The sequence below is a fragment of the Typopeltis vanoorti genome, chromosome 5 (assembly GCF_054136105.1).
Source record: "Typopeltis vanoorti isolate ZY-2024b chromosome 5, IOZ_Tvanoo_1.0, whole genome shotgun sequence".
NCBI lineage: Eukaryota > Metazoa > Arthropoda > Arachnida > Uropygi > Thelyphonidae > Typopeltis > Typopeltis vanoorti.
This window is the reverse complement of record NC_143553.1, coordinates 36501814-36514536: the sequence shown is the minus strand read 5'-3', so window position 1 is coordinate 36514536 and position 12723 is coordinate 36501814. Positions and strand designations below refer to the sequence as shown.

At 35.2% G+C, this 12723-nt stretch overlaps 1 protein-coding gene across 4 annotated transcripts in view; it reads left to right on the top strand.

The window, feature by feature from the left end:
• LOC150106320 (protein hu-li tai shao-like) overlaps positions 1 to 12723 on the top strand; it is a 469862-nt gene that overhangs the window by 304440 nt on the left and 152699 nt on the right. The window lies entirely within an intron of this gene.

The following is a 12723-nucleotide window of genomic DNA, read 5'->3' as shown; positions in this document are numbered from 1 at the left end:
GAATGATTTTGATGTAGACATTATAAGATGAACTATTCACGAATTTTACGTCGTCGAGAAAAGAGTGCCAACTATTCCGAAATTGATTCCTGTGCTTAAAGAAAAAATTAATTTTCCTTGGAAAAGAGAAACTTTAAGGAAAATACTTCATGAAATCAGATTTTGTTTTAAAAAGTCCCAGAATAAAAGGAAACTTATCATGGAGAGCGAAGTGCCATTGTTTTATCTAGAACGCAGTATTTGAGAGCAATAAGACGTTTCAGGGAGAAGAAAAGACCGATTGTGTATCTAGATGAAACTTGGATTGATAGTAATTTAACTTATGGAAAATGTTGGCAGTATAAAGAAGAATGTGGAGTGCTACAAACCGGAAATGCCTCGCGGCGCATAATAATTTTGTGTGCGGGTGGAGAAATGGGTTTTATACCGAATTCAAACTTACTATACAAAGCCAATTACCATAGGCAAATGAATTCTATGATCTTCGAAAAGTGGGCAGAAGAAAAACTGATTCCAAATCTTCCTAAAAATGCTGTTGTTATAATTGATAATGCTTCATATCACTCTATTCGATTAAACAAAGTTCCAAATTGGTCTAATTAGCAAGTTCTTATGGATTGGCTCTCTGCAAATAGCATTTCTCATTCCCCAGATATGCGAAAAATTGAATTGCTTAATTTGGTCAAAAGAAACTCTCCCACAACTAACTATTTAAATTCGACATGATGCTCAAAGAGCATGGATTTCTATCTTTGAGGCTACCACCATATCATTGTGATATTAATGCTATTGAGTATGTTTGGGCAGAAGTGAAAAGTTTCATTCGCCATCGCAACGTAACTGGAGATATTGACATGTCGAAACTTTTTATGCTTTCAGAACAGGCGATTGAAAGTATTATAGTTCAAAACTGGGGAAAATATTGCTTTCATGTCACCTCACTGGAAAATATGTATTGGGACAGAGACAGAATTATCGAAGAATTATGCGAACTTTTGGTGATCAGTTAAGTGAAAGTGATGGCAATTCGGACACTGATTCAGATGACTATGAAGATTAAAAGGATTTGATAATGGTATTTTTTTCCAACCTTTTTTTGCATGGGTTTGTTAAAAGAGTCGCAACAAGTCATAAATAATTAATCAATTTAGGACATTAAAGTGTCTCAGTTCTCTCAACTGTAAGTTTAGAATATCTAAGTTCATTTGAAAAAATTTCTGTTTTTCTGTATAATTATTTTTATTTTATAGAAAACTTTCTTAAAAATAAACTTAGTTAAATTTTTGTTTTATGCTATACCTTTTTTAATTTTGTTAATACTCTACGTACATTTTTCCAACTTTTACACAAGCAAAATAGTTACAATTTAAAAACTACCATGTTCGTAAAAGAAAAGCTAAATTTTCCGATCTGTAATAATAAACAAACACATCCCAAAAGACAGATTGATTATCCTATTATTGGAATGGATTCTCCTTTTTCTGACATGTGCAGAAGTGTCGAGGGACCTCTAATTGGGGGGCGAACTATAACAGGTCCTTCATTTTTTGCCCACCAGCAATTGATTTTGCTCTGTGATTGGATAATTGAGGGATTATTGTTTTTGCATTTGTCCTTATAAACTTTTGACTGTGAACAGATTCATTTGATTTATATCTACCCGAGGGAGAGATTAACAAAGTTATACAGGGTGTCCCAAAATTCACGCAAGATTTAAATTTAGCGCCATTTGTGCGGTAAAGTGTTGCCAACGAGAAAAAAAAGACTCCGTCACAGCTGACAGTTCAGGGTTATTAAAAATGACCACACACACAGCAAAGAGAGTTCGTTGAATGGATTATGGAACAACAACAAGTGAATGCTTACTTTTCGAATAAAATTATCTTCAGCGATGAGGCTCATTTTCATCTTGATAGCCTCGTTAATCGACAAAATTGTCGCATTTGGAGTTCAGAAAATCCATGAGTGATTGTTGAGAAACAAATGCATCCACAATGTGTTCACTGTTTGGTGCGGGTTTTGGGCTGGAGGCATCATCGGTCCATTCTTCTTCGAAAATGCGGCTGGTAAGGCAATAACAGTTAATGGTACTCGCTATCGCAACATGATAATCCAGTTTTTTGTGCCTAAATTGCAAGATATGGATGTGGACGACATGTGGTTTCAAAAAGACGGTGCCACATGCCATACAGCCCGAGAAACAATTCAATTACTGCATGAGTCATTTCCTGGTCGTGTAATTTCCCGTTTCGGTGATCAGAATTGGCCACCCAGATCATGGCCACCAGATCATGGTGGCCAATTCTGGGTGGCCACCCAGAATTGGCCACCCAGACTTAATCTTTGGGGTTTTTTGAAGTCTAAGGTTTATGCCAACAAGCCCACGACCACCCACGCCTTGAAGGAGGAAATTGAGTGCTGTATCAACGAAATTCAGCCACATTTATGCAAAACGGTCATGGAAAATTTCGACAAAAGAGTGCGTATGTGCCAGCAAAGCCGTGGAAGCCATTTACCCAATATGTTATTCCATGCATAACCCTATACTGTATACTTCATGAATCAATAAGAAATTACAATTTTTAATCAAAAACCTTTGTTTTCTATCAAAATTACTTCTTGCGTGAAATTTGGGACACCCTGTATTATACAGAACAAATTCTGAAATTATAAGAGATCAAATTATTCAGTATAGTGTGAAGTCTGAAATAATTTCAAGCATGATCTGGAAACCTAATATTTTGTCACGTTACATTGATGGTAATTTCATTGTTTAGTCAGGAGCAATGGATAAATTAATTCATTTTAAAGATTATCTGAACAGTTTGTATTCCAACATAAAATTCACTTTGAAAAAAATATAATCTCTGTATTGCCTTCAAAGCCAGTACAGAGCTTTTATGAGGTTTGAAGTTGGCTTCAAACCTCATACCTTCAAACTTTCTTCCCCTCTAACATCCCCTAGAACACAAAATACATCTACTGCCACAACTATTGTCAATCAAGTCTAGCAGACTATGCCTTGGATACCTTACACGGAATCAGATAGAAGAAAACCACCTTGTTTCATTTCAGCAAATACAAACTTGAATCTGCAGCAGACTTAAAAACCCAGCCTAATCTTAATAAATATGGTTGCATTAAACTTCTCAAAATTTGTGAAATTTTAATTCTTAGGCCACCCTCCCAACATCTAAGGCTAGCCTACATCATCCATCACCCTTCATAGGACATGAGTCTTCATTTATTCCACCTCATTTCTTCCACCCATTGTTTTGTATGTTGTTACAATTTTAACATTCTATTCCTGATGTTTCTTTGACTGAGCCAAAATATTTAAATTGATTAAACTTATTGTTTAATTATTTTCTTTCTGCTGTAAATTATTCCATTAAAGTGCAACATGAATGTAAACAAGCATTTAAGCCTAAATACTCATTCATAAAATTCACTCTTCAACTGGAGGAGCACATAGAACTACCATTCCCTTGTATCCTTGTCAAAGTAAACAAAGAAGAAAAAAGATTAATCTTTTCAGCTTACACGAAACCTACCGGAACTGGAAGGTATTTACATGCCACTTTGCACCATCATCCATTACATTGTGATATAATATGGCCAGTATGTCATTTAACAGGAATAAAAAAACTGCACTACCCGAGGCATAACCTCTTCCTCATTGGTTATGAACCCAAAATGACCAGCTAAATTCTAAATATACATCCGACAGCTCCTTTGTGTAAACAAGATTTTAAGAATGCAATCACACTACCTTACATCTAGAATGTCATAAACAAAGTGGCAATGTTGTTCTGCAAGTACAATATTCAAGTAGCTTTTTTACCATTGCATAAAATCTCCAGGTTCTTACATCCACCAAAGCCTCCACATCATCCCACAAAAAATCCAGGTGTTTGAGATTCATTGCTCTTGTGGCACTTGCTATGTAGGCCAGATGAGAAGTTGGGGGAGATCTGCGTGTCTGAACACATAAAAGATGCTGGGGAAAAAAAAAAAAAAGATTGTATAAACCAGGCGGGGCATCCTATACAACCAACACAAGCCATCAAGTAGTTTGGTAACAAACAAAAATGCCTTATATCGATCATAATTGTTTTACAAGAAATTTCAAGGAAGCATCTGATATGCTAAGGATTTCCACACAATTTAAAAAAAAAAAAAAAAAAAAAAAAAAAAGCTTAATTATACACCAATTTTGGTGCTTTCATTAAAAATTTAACTATCGTGGGCCTAGGATACAACACTTGCCAAGCTACAGAATGTGACATCAACAACTAGCATTGTTCCAACACGGATACAATAACGTTTGTTTTGTGTTGTTGTTATTATTCTGGTTACTTATTTGTATGTACCAATTGTGAAGTTCTCATCTAATATTTGTAATGTATTGTGTCTAGTCTTTGTGTGTGTGTGTGTGTGTGTGTGTGTAATTTTTGTTATTATTCCCTGCCATTGTAAGTCTGATAACTTACGAAGCTTGTAGAGTTATATTTGTTTATTTTATTAAACTCGTTATTTATCTGAAACTGTGGTCTCAATATCAGAAATTTTCTACAGAAGTTTTGTTTTCTCCACTCATGCTTTCTATTAGATAGGATAGTGCACCATCTTTCATTTTCATGTTAGGAGGGGGAAAATACTATCAGAAGCACTTAGCAGGTAGTCTGTTTTTTCACTCAACCAAAAGCTATCTCTTTGTTCAGAGAAAATGGCAAGGATTTGAAACTGGAATCTAGAACACAAAACAGAAGGGGGGTATGCTAGTGTAGAATATGTTACTGTTTAGTTAGAACCCATTATTCCACTGAAAACATGTCACTTCGACAAGAGAACTATCTCATCATCTGTATTCTTGAAATGTACAATCAGTAATCCTAATATAATTGGATAGATTGTGGATAGAGATTGGTTTCAAAGCAGAGAGCTATTGTGGCAACTTCTAGAAGCTTAAGATAAGGCAACAAAGATTCCATAGATTCCAATTCATTCATCAGAATTAAAAAGCATGCATTTATCAATTTTGTTACACTTATGAGGTTGGTCTGAAAAGTTCTCAGCCTCGACCATAGATGGCAACACTATCAGCAAGATTTTTATTTTCTAAGTTAGTACATCTGTCATAAGCATCCATGTGAAATTGCAAGTCATTCTATCAAGTAGTTTGTTTTATACAGCTGTCTGAAGCAAAGTGTTGTCTGTATCCCTTGAAATAGATAAAATTGCGTATCGTGTTTTTATAAAATTCTTTGTAAAAGAAGGTTTAACTCCAAAAGAAATCATTCGAAGTTCATAAAAGTTCATGGGCACTCTTCTCCTTCATTTTGGACAATTAAGAAATGGGCTGTCGAGTTTAAACATAGCCATACCAGCCTTGAAAATGATTCAAGTGAAGGACGTCCAAAAAGTGTAACAACACCAGAAATCATTGATCAAGTGTATGATATGATATTGGATGACTGGCGAGTCAAAGTGTGTGAAATTGCTGAGACTATAGGCATTTCAAAAGAACGTGTAGGATATATTTTGTGAAGAATTGCAAATGAAAAAGCTTTGCTCAAGATGGGTGCCACGCTTGCTCACAGCAGATCAAAAACACACTCGCATTTAAAATCTCTGAATGGTGTTTGGAGTATTTTAACAGGAATAAAACTGATTTTGTGCATCGATTTATTAATAGGTGAGACTTGGATTCACCATTACACACCAGAATCCAAACAGTAGTCAAAACAGTGGACTGAAGTCATTCAGCTTTATTTCTTAAAGGGAATTATTTCCAACTCTCCCTTATATTCTTCAATCCATTCTCATTTTTTACACCTCTCTGCATATATACAAATCGCTCTTCATCAGCTATTTGTTTTTTATATCACAGTTGAACATATGTTCTATTCTCTCAATTTTGATTATGCTAAATGACATCACGACAGCTGGGTATCGCAAACTGATTTCTTTTTCACTCATTTCATTGTACTCAATGAAATCTATGATCCTCTCTCACAATGTCGCTTTAATAAACCCAGTTTAACATTGGATCAGATTTGTTTTCTTTCAAATGGAAAAAGCATATGACACAGCCAAAATATATGGCATGTTAAAAGACATCTGTAATCTATTTCTCAAGAGACACCTCATGTTTTTATTAAAAAACTTTCTCTCTGGCCAAATTTTTCAAGCCTGAGTAGAAAGCACATTATTCTGGTCATTTCACCAAGAAGAGAGTGTTCCCCAAGGTTCCGTCTTAAGTTTTGATACAAAGAGTTTGTTAACTTGAGGTCTTGCTTTAGTAACTTGGTTACATTTCATAATAGTTTGACTAGTGTTCTGGACAGAGGAAATGCTTATACAATGATTTATCTGGATTTTGCCAAAGTATTTGTTAGAGTCCCACATGATCAACTACTATTGAAAGTGAGCAAGTTGGGGGATAGATTGTCAGTTGGTATCCAGGTTATAAGTGGTTAGTTTGGGTGCAGTGTCCGAAGAAAGGGAAGGTGACAAGTAAGGTACCACAGGTTTCAGTTCTGGGACCACTGTTGTTTATCTTGCGTATCAGTGATGTAATTCAAGGTTTGAGATAAGAATTCAGTTGTATGCTGATGATACTGAATCAGAAAGAGCAATTGCAGGAAGCTCTAATATGATGCTGCAAGAAGATATATGAAATAAGTTGGTGCTTTTGAAATAAAGAATGGGGATGTAAATAGCCAGAGAAGATGAAATGATGTTTATCATATTGGTGGAATTCTGATTCAGGAGGTGGAGAAGGCAAGGGATCTGGGAATCTTGGTTGATATGAAACTGGATTTCAGCAGACACATCATAAAAGTTCTAAGGATTATTCAGAAAATTGCTCTACTTGTATAATGCAAAGAAAAATGAAAGTGCAGATAAGGAGGTAATGGTTCCACCATATAAGTCACTAATCATGGCTTATTTGGATTTTTGTGCATAGGTCTTGTCACCTGGCTATATTGATGAGGAAACATTGGAGAAAGAGTGAATAACTGTCTCCAGACTCCAGAATGTTGAATATGATGTCAGATTAAGGGAATGTGGGTTTGCAGAGTAATGATATGATTAAAGCATAAGTTGGTGAGAGGAGCTTATCATATCGATGCAAGGGAATTATTTCATATGCTGATCAGAGAACAAGAGGTCATCCCTGGACACTGTACAAATGTCATGAATAAAAAAGTGAAAAGGAGTTTTTTTTTTGTGTGTGTAGTGAATGAGTGGAATGCATTGTCAGAGTGAATAGTGAGTGCCTAATGTGGCATGTCTTCAAGCCAAGGTATGATAGTAGGTGGTCTATGAGTGTTTCATTTCACAGTACTGTTAATCCTAAAAATAGTACTAATACTAAATCAATCACTGAACAGCTTCTTCCACAGTAGGCTCTCTATGTTTGACTTTACAATTTCCTATCATTGTTGTAACGTGTGAAGGTCATTGGAAGGTAACGATAACAAACAACTGATTGTATCAGTTCATGGGTTAAGTAGGTTAGTAATGAGTTAAATTTTCAGCAGAAAAAAGTGTGTGTGCACACTTCTGAAAATGCATTCTTTGCCCATACCTAGAGATAAGAAGGGATTAGCTATTATCCGAGTAGCAACAGAAGCCAAGTACTTAACTGATTTTTGACAGAAAGCTGAACATTTTTTGCACAGATTCATCAACTAAGAGAAAACTACAGAAGAGTATTTAATATCCTTCACACTCTGTCCTCTACAGAATGAGGCGTACATTGATTTTTCTTGCTTTATCTATCATATACTTGTTTGATCAAAACTTGATTATAGGTCTGAAGTTTGCTGTTCTTCAAGTTCGAGCATCCTCCAATGGGTGGATCCTAACCGTCATCATAGTATTCAGATAACTTCTGGTGCATTTCACACATCAACAGAAACAATAGTTTCTTAAGTATTAATGAAAATGCTGTAAAATAAAAATCATCTCTTCCTGTACATCCTGCATGGAATAATAATATTTTTCCATTTTGAAAAGTTTGATATTATGCAAATCTGATTGCCATACCAGATGGTATGCATGTGAAAGATATTATGCAGCATGTTGGCATGAATGTTGACATTAACTGCACTGAACATAACATTTCTCTATGACTGGTTTGTATTCGTTGTGCAGCCTCTTTGCTGCACCAGCTAAGAAAGTCTCATACTCCATCGTTCTGCCTTCTGTTGTTTAATGCAGCGCTTCCCAAACTGTGGGCCGCGGTCCCCTTGGGGGTCGTAGGTTTTGTTGAGGGGGGCCGTGAAATAATGAAAACAAATTTAAAATGTTTTAAGACTAAGCAGATTTTCTTATTTTAAAAGAAACGTATTTAACTCTTATTATTTATTATTTCTTTTTTGTTATTTTTTATATTTTAATGGAAAAATTCACACATTGGTGTTGGCTCACAAACTTTCCTGCGTATTTCGGCGCTTAATGAATATTAGTAAATATTGCTTATTCGTATGTTTCATTTCAAAGCAGTGGTTAATTGTATTTACTTCGAATGCTCTCCAGGGAAGCTCCAAATCTTCCTGTCCCTTTCATCGTGCGTTCGTAATCAGGGACTGTTGATATTGACTTTATATACATATCAAAACTCGTTTTATATTATCGCTATCATCCGAGCTAGTCTTCTGTTACCAATAAAAGTTTCGCATATACTTCACACATGAAAAAAAGTTTGAACAAGTTCATGTGGGGAGATAGTAACTCTCTTGCAGTGGTAAACAACACCCCTCCCTAACAGTCACTATACTGCAGAGGCAATAAAAACAAGTACTTTTATTATGCCAGTGAATAAGGTATGAGGAGTCTGTGTAATATATTTCTCAACAAATAGTGCAATTAGATACAACTAGGATAAAAGCACACTAATTAATGAATCACATGTCCCCTCATACAGAAACTATGCTGTATAGACTGAAACAAAACCATATGTTGCATGGGAAAACACAGTATCTAACTAAAAACTATTGTTATTAAATAGATGTGTGTGAGTTCGATTTCCCAAGGCAGCAATAAAATTCAACCGAACGTGTTAAAATTCATAAAAGTGTTAAAACTAAGTAATATATATATATAATGAATGTTATGGCAGTTTCACATATGGAATTCGGTTGAACAGAGTTAGCATTTCAACTCAATTGTCAGCTATGCTTTTATCTTTCGGTTGCGTGATCTTTTGTTAATACCACACCAATCATATGCACGTTTTAATAACCTGCCTTTGCTGTCTGTTCCGCGTTAGGCTTAATTACCGTAAAGGGAGAAAAGTCACAAAAGAGAAAAATGTTCCTGGTCCTAGGATTCCCTTATTCAGGTAATATTCACTAATTTCATGTTATCAGTCTGTGGTGTGCCAGTATCGTAAGTGGTGATATTATTTGATATATTCTACGTTAAAAAATTTAACCCTGAGATGGATAAGTGGCTGATAAAAAATAAAAAAAAAAAATTCCCAGGAACAATCAGAAGAAGCACAGACAGACTCAAAAAAAAAAAGGACAGTATTTCATATTTTACCAGAACAGCCCGCATCGTCTTCAGAACCAAACGGTAAGAGGCAAAAAATGTAATATATGCATTTGATTTTTGCAAAGTTCGCTGTGTATGTTTTGTATTGAATATAAATACAATAAATATTATAATAATATATCTCTCTATTACGATTTTTTTTCGAGAGGGGGCCGTGAAATATTTTAATTTTTGCAAAGGGGGCCCTGACATCCAGAAGTTTGGGAAGCACTGGTTTAATGCATACAGAGCAGAGCCACTCTGATTCTTACCTATCTCTGCTGACAGTTGAAGATCTGATGTCCTCTGTTGTTGTGTTGCCATATTTCCTAACTGTGCTATATCCTTCTAGATCCAACTTGAATGCCATAATTACAGATGAGTTGCATTTCATTCAGCTTGTGCTTGTACACATTAAAGAAATAAAATGTTCGTTTATACTATGAAAAATGTATGATTTATACAGACTCACTGAGTTCTTTACAGGCCATCTCAGCTCCCCATATAGAATCGACATCCACTGCTTTATGATGTTCTACAATGATTGTATTAAAATGAGGATCTTAATTTTGATGTTTGGTTGTGCTGGATTCCCAGTTACTTTGGAATTAAGGGAAAAGAGACTGCATATGCAGCTTCCAGGTCATCTCATCCTTTCTTCTATATATTGTTTCAGTCCAATATACAATATAAATTTTATTAATATCACTGCTAATTAATCAGTGGTAATAATTGTGGCAGCCCATTCCCCAAAAACTGCTGCTATGTAAAGCATGTGTCTCAATAGAAGAGAAATAAAGCCCAGGTGGTCTCAATATGCCGGAACAGTGGTGTCAGGGTGATGTAGCAGGCCCGGTGGCATCATCAGTATATTTATTTATTTGTATGGAGTTTCCTCCCCCGTCCTTATTGGGATGAGTTGAGCTCCCTCCTGGGGGGTTAAGTATTTATGGCTGTAGATCTGTGTGTGTTCACAGGGTTTGCTTGCCTGCTTGCAGGATGAAAAACGCCAGATAAACTAGCGAAAAAAAACCCTACTGCTCACGCCCAAGACTGGCTAACTTGGCTATGGCTGAGGAAGATCCTCAAGTTCCTCACATCTTCGACGGGAATCGAATTGAAGACTGCTACTTGGAATGTAAGAGGTTTGAATAAAACTGGGATAAGAGAAATGGGGAGACAGAATATTGGTATTCGGTCTCCCCAAAAAGGTTTCACTTATTGGGAATAAGTGAAACCTTTTGGAAGGGTTTATCAGACATTTAGTCGAAACGTCCAAATAATAAGACATATAAAGTATATTCTTCTGGTGGAGAAATATCAAGCAGAGGTGTAGCATTCATTGTGGAGAAGAAAATTAGTAACAAAATCACTTACATAATTAAAAAATCAGATAGAGTAATAGCAATTCTAGTGAATGCCAAGCCCAGAGATATGCTTATCATTCAGAGATATGCTCTTACAAAAGAAAATGAAGAAGTATATGCTGATAACATGTATGATGAAATAGAGTAGTGTATAAAGATAAAGGTGGATGGAGGCAAGAAAAATAGTTATTTGTGTTATGGGCAACTGGAATGCAAAAGTTGGATCAGAGAGAACATCTACACATGTGGGACCTTGGAATTTGGAATGAGAGAGGACAAAAATGAGTTGACTTCTGCAACAAATACAGTCTCATCATAACTAACTCTTCTTTTGAATAAAAACCAACACAAGATACACTGGGGAAATTCCTGATGGAAGATACAAAAATCAGTTAGACTATGTTGTTGTGATCAATAAGCATTACTTCAGTCGAGTACGGAACTCAAAGGTCATGCCAAGTGATGACTGCGGATCTGACCATAGACTAGTCCTAATGGTGATAAATATTCGTCTGAAAGAAATAAAAATTTAAAAGGAAACAGTATTTGCAGACGCTACAAAATGCAGCAGTAAAATCAAAATTTAATGAAAATGTTTCAGAACTACTGGCTGCCCAGTTACAAAATGAAAGTAAACCTTCCCAATGGAACAAATTACAAACAGCTATCAGAACTTTTGCTAAGAACCATATTAGTAAGCATGAAGAAAAAAAGAAAAAAAACATGGATAACACAAGAAGTAATCAACCTTATTGATGAAAGAAGAATATGGAAAAGAAGAGCAAAATGAAGAAGAAAGATTAAGATGTAAAACAATGAATAAGAGAATCAAACAATTATGCAGGAGATTGAAAGAAGAATAGATAAATAACCAATGCACCGAGATAGAAGTGTTACATAAAAAGAACAAAACCACAAAAGCATTCCTGAAAGTGAAAGAACTTAATAGAAAAGCAAAACGAACACAATTTAACGACATTAAGGATTAAGAGGGGAAACATAATCGTTGATAATGAAAAGATAAATGAGAGAAGGGTGGAATATTTATCAAATCTCTATGATGATGATAAGAACATTAGTGACGATTTGCGACACCTTAGGTTATGTGCACCAACAGATACCACTCTACCTACAAGAAATGAGATACAACACATAATCAAGGACCTTCCTAATAATAAATCCCCTGGGTGTGATAAAATCCCTGCAGAACTGCTGAAAGCTTTGACTGGTTACAATAATATCTACTTGGTGGACACCATTCAGCATATATGGAATTACCTGAATCTTTTACATCATTTCTCTGCATACAATTCCAAAGAAAAATAATGCCTAAAATTGTGAAGATTATAGAGCTGTGAGCCTAATCTCTCATGCATCTAAAATTATTTTAACCCTTGTTAACAAAGAAATTGAAAGAGCCTTAACTGGTGAACTAAATGAACAACAGAAAGGCTTCAGAAGAGGAATGAGAACCATTAATGCTATCCTGTAACTAAAAATATTACTGGCAAGATCACTTGAAAGGAAAAATAACATATACATATGCTTCATAGACTTTCAGAAAGCCTTTGATCAAGTAAAACACAATAAACTGTTTAATATTCTATAAAAAATTAGTCTTAGAAGACTATGTACATAAACTTATAAAAATGATTTACTCCAAGCAGAAAATGCAGCTGTTTAATTCTGAGACTTCTGAAGTGAAAATAAAAAGAGGAGATATAACAGGACTGCATCCTTTCACCAAATCTATTTAATATTTACAGTGAGAGAGTGCTGAAAAAGATTGAAAAACAAAATATAGGAA